The sequence below is a fragment of the Cygnus atratus genome, chromosome 7 (assembly GCF_013377495.2).
Source record: "Cygnus atratus isolate AKBS03 ecotype Queensland, Australia chromosome 7, CAtr_DNAZoo_HiC_assembly, whole genome shotgun sequence".
Lineage (NCBI taxonomy): Eukaryota > Metazoa > Chordata > Aves > Anseriformes > Anatidae > Cygnus > Cygnus atratus.
Window position 1 is genome coordinate 16,483,394 of NC_066368.1, and position 6,000 is coordinate 16,489,393.

Sequence of the window (6,000 nt, forward strand, 5' to 3'; positions counted from 1 at the left end):
AAAGCCTACACCACAAATACACTGAAATAAAGGCTTCAACGATGTCAACTTCTTACCACCAAACAGATACAGAATGGCTTGGGCTGGAAAGGACCTTAAAGCCCCTCCAGTTCCACACCCCCTGCCACGGGCAGGGACACCTCCCATCAGACCAGGTTGCCCAAACCCCATCCAGAACACTGGCAGGGATGGGGCATCCACAGCTTCTCCGGTCAACCTGTTCCAGTGCCTCACCACTTTCTGAATAAAGAACTTATAATACCTAATCTAAATCTACCCGCTTTCAGTTTGAAGTCATGACTCCTTGTCCTACTGTTCCACCCCCTGACAAAGAATCCATCCCCAGCTTTTCCATAGGCCCCTTTTAGGTACTGGAAGGCCGCTATACGGTATCCCTAGAGCCTTTTCTTCTCCAGGCTGAACAACCCCAACTCCCGCAGCCTGTCTTCATAGGAGTTGTGCTCCAGCCCTCTGATTATCTTCATGGCCCTCTTCTGGACTCACTCCAACAGGCCCACGTCCTTCTTATGTTGGGGGCCCCAGACCTGGATGCTAGTTGGGGTCTCATGAGAGCAGAATAGAGAGGGAAAATCACCTTCCTCAACCTGCTAGCTACAATTCTTTTGATGCAACCCGGGATACAACTGGCTTTCTGGACTGCAAGCATGTATTGACAGCCCATATTCAGTTTTTCATCCACCAATACCTCCAAGTCAAGTCCTTCTCCACAGGGCTGCTCTCAATCCACTCATCACCCAGCCTGTAAGCATGTTTGGGATTGCCCTGCTCCAGGTGCAGGGCCTTGCACTTGGCCTTGTTGAATTTCACAAGGTTCACATAAGCCCACCTCTCAAGCCTGTCAAGGTCCCTCTGGGTGGCATTCCTTATCTTCAGTATGTTGACTGCACCACTCAGCTTGGTGTTGTCCACAAAGTTGCTGAGGGCACAGTCAATGCCACCCACCACCCACGTCACAAAAGATGTTAAGTAATACCAGTCCAAGTACAGGCCCCTGGGGACACCACTCATCACTGGCCTCCACCTGGACCTTGAGCCATTGACTGCAACGCTCTGAACGCAACCATACAAACAGCTCCTTACCCACCAAGTGGTCCATCTGTCAAATCTATCCCTCTCCATTTTACAGACAAGAATGTTGGGTGGGACATCTTTCTCACTAAGTTCTAATTCAATTAGAAGTAGGGCAACTTAAGCCATGTAAGGAATGATAGAAAGCTTCCAAGATGGAAATACATATATACGACTTAATTAACTTGCTTTAGAACTGCAAATTATGTAGTGTTACTATAAAGTAGGCATCAGTGTTAAACAGAGCTTTGGCATAAGCAAGTTTGTGGACCATAGCAATAACTGACTTGGCTGGTAATAAGTTACTGTGTAATCAAAAATTTGGAAGTTGTAGTTTTTTTCTTTAACCTAAACCAAACAGGGAGATGGTTTATACTAAATATTAGTTCATATTTTAAATCGTTTCAGTGATTTACTTGAAGGTCAGCACTCTATATCTAATCACTCTTACTGAAACAATTCATCAGAATTCTTCCAGTGACCCTAGTAACAGGACCTTTGAATATCTGTCAGAAACTCTATTAGTTGGCTTCAGGCCCCCAGCACAGGCTCCTCTCCACAGGCTGCAGCTCCAGCCCAGGGCCTACTCCTGCGTGGGCTCTTCATGGGCCTCCTTTGGGCCACATCCACCTGCTGCACCTTGGGCACGGGACAGCTCCTGGGCTCTGCTCACAGAGGCCACCCCTGCAGCCCTCCTGCTACCAAAACCTTGCCCAATACATGCTCCTTTCATGAGCATTTTCCTCAGAGCTTTACCTTTACACAAAACAATCAAAATCTTAGGAATATCTTTCTGTTAAATTTATCTTCAGTAGAATTTCCATTTTCTAAAGAAAAATGTTTCAGTATTACGATAAGCATTCTGATAGCTTAAATACTGTGATAAGTTGTTCAAGTTTGGATATTTACAACTGTTCAGTCACAATAGTCCTATGCAAAGAGAAAATTATGAACTGTATCTGTCCTTTTTCAGGGTCAGAAAAAGGTGCTTCCAAAGCACAAATGCTTCAACAAACTCATTTTTACACCAAAAGCCTAATGATCTATAATGAATTCCACAAATGCACACACTTCCAGCTCTTACTACAAAGAGCTGTAATTTTATTACACACAACTGGGCATGTATTTGCAAGGCATAGTACAAGAACCTTGAGATTGTTTTTCACGTTTTTATTCCTCTTGCCACCACAAAAAAATCACAACAAAAGGTTTAAAAAAAAATATTTTCTACTTCTTGTACACAAAGGGATCCAAACTTGCAACTTGACATCTCAGTTAAAATTGTACCGTCAGCAGTGCCTCTGCACAAACTAGCACATGTGAACATCAGCATATTGAACGCTTAGAAATCTTTTGCTTCACCTATTGCTACAGTGATGTGAAATATTTTATAGATCCAGTACTTACAACTTAAATGAATTTTCAAAAATCATAGAATCATTAAGGTTGGAAAAGACCTTCAAGATCATCTGGTCCAACCATCACCCTACTACCAATGTCTCCCACTAAACCATGTCCCTAAGCGCCAGGTCCAACCTTTCTTTGAACACCCCCAGGGACGGTGACACCACCACTTCCCTGGGCAACCGGTTCCAGTGCCTGACTGCTCTTTCTGAGAAGAAATGTCTCCTCATTTCCAACCTAAACCTCCCCTGGCGCAACTTGAGGCCATTCCCTCTGGTCCTATCACTAGTTACCTGTGAGAAGAGGCCGACCCCCAGCTCCCCACAACTTCCTTTCAGGTAGTTGTAGAGAGCAATAAGGTCTCCCCTGAGCCTCCTCTTCCCCAGACTAAACAACCCCAGTTCCCTCAGCCGCTCCTCACAGGATTTGTGTTCCAGGCCCTTCACCAGCTTTATAGCCCTTCTCCAGGTACGCTCCAGGGCCTCGATGTCCTTCTTGTAGTGAGGGGTCAAAAACTGAACGCAGTACTTAAGGTGCGGCCTCACCAGAGCAGGGTACAGGGGGACGATCATCTCCCTGGCCCTGCTGGCTACACTATTCCTGATACAAGCCAGGATGCCGTTGGCCTTCTTGGCCACCTGGGCACACTGCTGGCTCATGTTCAGGAAAGTGAAGTGCATTATACCTCACAAAGCACAATTTCAGTAAAACAAGTCTCTATCGGAACTGGTTGGAAGCAGTTAAGACTATGAGGTCCATCACTTAAGATGGAAGTCTTTTGGAGTGATTGAGTTAATTTTCATGGCAGTAAGTATAAAAATAGTTTTCTGACACTTCATTGCAGGAAACTAAATTATAAAGACTTGTCTTTTCACTGCTTTCACAGAGGAAGACCAAGGTACAACGAATACTATCACTTCATCTCACAACAGATTTATAAAGATAGTAAGATACTCAGAAACTATAAAGACTGGTACCAGAAGCAGGCAGGAGCAGGGGAATCTATCTTCAGAGGAAGGCTTGAATTCTGTGCAGTAGAAGGTGTGGTAAAGACTTAGGGCCATACTTTGTAAAATAAAGAAAAAGAAATACAGACCTTATAAAGCAAGTAGGATTAAGGAGGAACTACCATAATCTCACAACTGGTGCACCACTGATCTCATTAAAATAAACAGGAGGAATGTACAGCTGAATAGGATGAAAGACTGGTTTTCAAGATCTGAAGCTTCCACATAAACGAACATTGTGAGATTCTATGGAAACATAGCAGATCTACAGCTTTAGCCAACAGGGATAAGACTCAAATTTACACTGACTAAAGAGTTCCCACTTAAAATCCATTTTAGTATCTAAATATGTACAAGACTATGCAAATTCTAATGCTAAACCATGCCAATTATTGAATACTTTAAATGGAATAAAGGAATAGCAGAAGCAACAAATTACTCCAAGCCTGATAACACTAGGGAGCTCAAACATGGATCTAAACTTTGTTAGGTTCTCCTCCCTTTCACCCCACCAAACCTTAAAAAGGTCATGAACTCAAAACTTGTGCTATTTTCTTAGCTCTACATCACACAGACAGCTGACAAAACTCAGTGTTGGGTGTCCGTCATTAATTTAGCAAGTAAACAACCAACATATACTCTTACAGATGGTGGCCTGCAGTATTTTTTTTCTTGAGTAGAATTCAGATGAAGATTTGCTGAGTGCTAAGAGGAGAATTCCACATGCTAAAGGAAAATATTTACTGCTCAATTTCCTTTTTGAAATGAGGGAATGAAGTAGATCCAGAGAACAGCATCTTCAAACCCATACATTCAGACTCACGTACAGAAAGTGCAGGAAGTATAGGGAGGCATGGAGTTTTGAAACAGGGAGAAAGGAAGAGTAATAATATACTGCATCCTACCAAAGGGCTGTCCCAGTATCATGGTAAATTGAACTAACCTGCAGCTCAGTCAGAGGCTCAGAAATAGCTCAGCTATCAGAACATTTTGCCTGTGTCTCCAATACACCCTTGTTCCAGGGGCTTTTTCAGGGATGATGCTACACTGTAAATGCCTGCCAGAGATTTCCCACGTCAGAGTAATTACATTTCATAGTTTTTGCAGACTGGCTGCTTAGATACTCCACCAAGAAAGCAGAAATACTTACCAGTATACCAGCAGTACCTGAATCAAGAGGTTAGCTGTGGTATGTTTTTTGTTACCATTTGTCTATGTTATTCTTTTTGAATAAATATTATTCTCTCCAGATACATTTACATATTCTGACCTCATTTCATAAGACTCATGCTGCATTTATGGCAATTTAATTATCAATCACAGTCTGGTGTCCTAGAAGTAAAGAATTTAAGTAGCAAACTAATGATAAGCCACGGGGGAGAGTTCATGCAGATGTTCAAATTTGTTTTTTGCAAGTTAGTAAACAGAGCTCAAAAAAAAATCCAGTCAACTGGTATACAATCTCTGCTATAGCCAGAGAAGGAAGATGTTAAAAAGATATCAACTCATGGAAAGCAACACATTCTGATTCCTGTATCTCATCTTGATCAGAAATGCTTCATTTAGGAACAAAATCAACTTTTGACTCTGTGTAAACAACTGTGGCTTTACGAAAAAGCCTAAAGCCTTTGATCTGTTTGTACATGCTGCCCACATCCTTCACGCAGTCTAAATTATAAAACGCTCCAGGGCACTTGCAACTGTTCATCCTTGGTGCCTCTATCATCACGAAACATAACAATCTTGTACACCATACTGCAAGCATTGAGGTGCTATTTCCTGTTCATTTTGGAGCTTTGGAGACCTGTATTATCATAAGTAAGGTTCCTATCTCTGCATAAAGTCAAAATACTGCTCATACTCCAATTGAAGAGAATTATCTTTACAACAGACTGCACAGAGGAGCATTGTGCACACCAGCCAAACCAACAGTCAGTCCCTGCCCTCCAGTCTTTGTTTAGAATTAATTTAATGCTCACCCTCTTAAGCATCTTATCAGTTAAATTATCAGTTAATTTGCAGGCCAGAAAGGCTAGTGTGGCAGAATTCAAAGTTGATACTTCTGATTTCTCTGCTGCCCTGGTAAAAGCTGCAAGATGTGATCAGCATTTCGGGCTTCTCACAGCTGGTACAGTCAGCAGTAGTTAATTATTGTTTATAAAATGCGGAACTGTGTGTTCCTGCAGTCACAAGTTACATCACTCTTTGGCTGTGCCTATTACTTATCAGCTGAAAATCAGGGCAATGAACAAAGCAGGAAGAGTGGAGAAAAAAAAAAAAAAAAAAGAAAAAAAACCACCATGACAGTTTACACGGGCTTGTGTGCTGTCAGGGAACGACAAGGAAGAGCAAGGGGCATGCTATGCACTTGCCATCACCCATCCCCCTTAGCTCAGTTTGATTTGATTCCCTAAAGATTCTTTCAAAGATCCCCCGGGCAGTGCTTTTGGCTCCAATATGGGGTACGGCCACTGCTCCTGAAGCCGCCACGGAAACACCA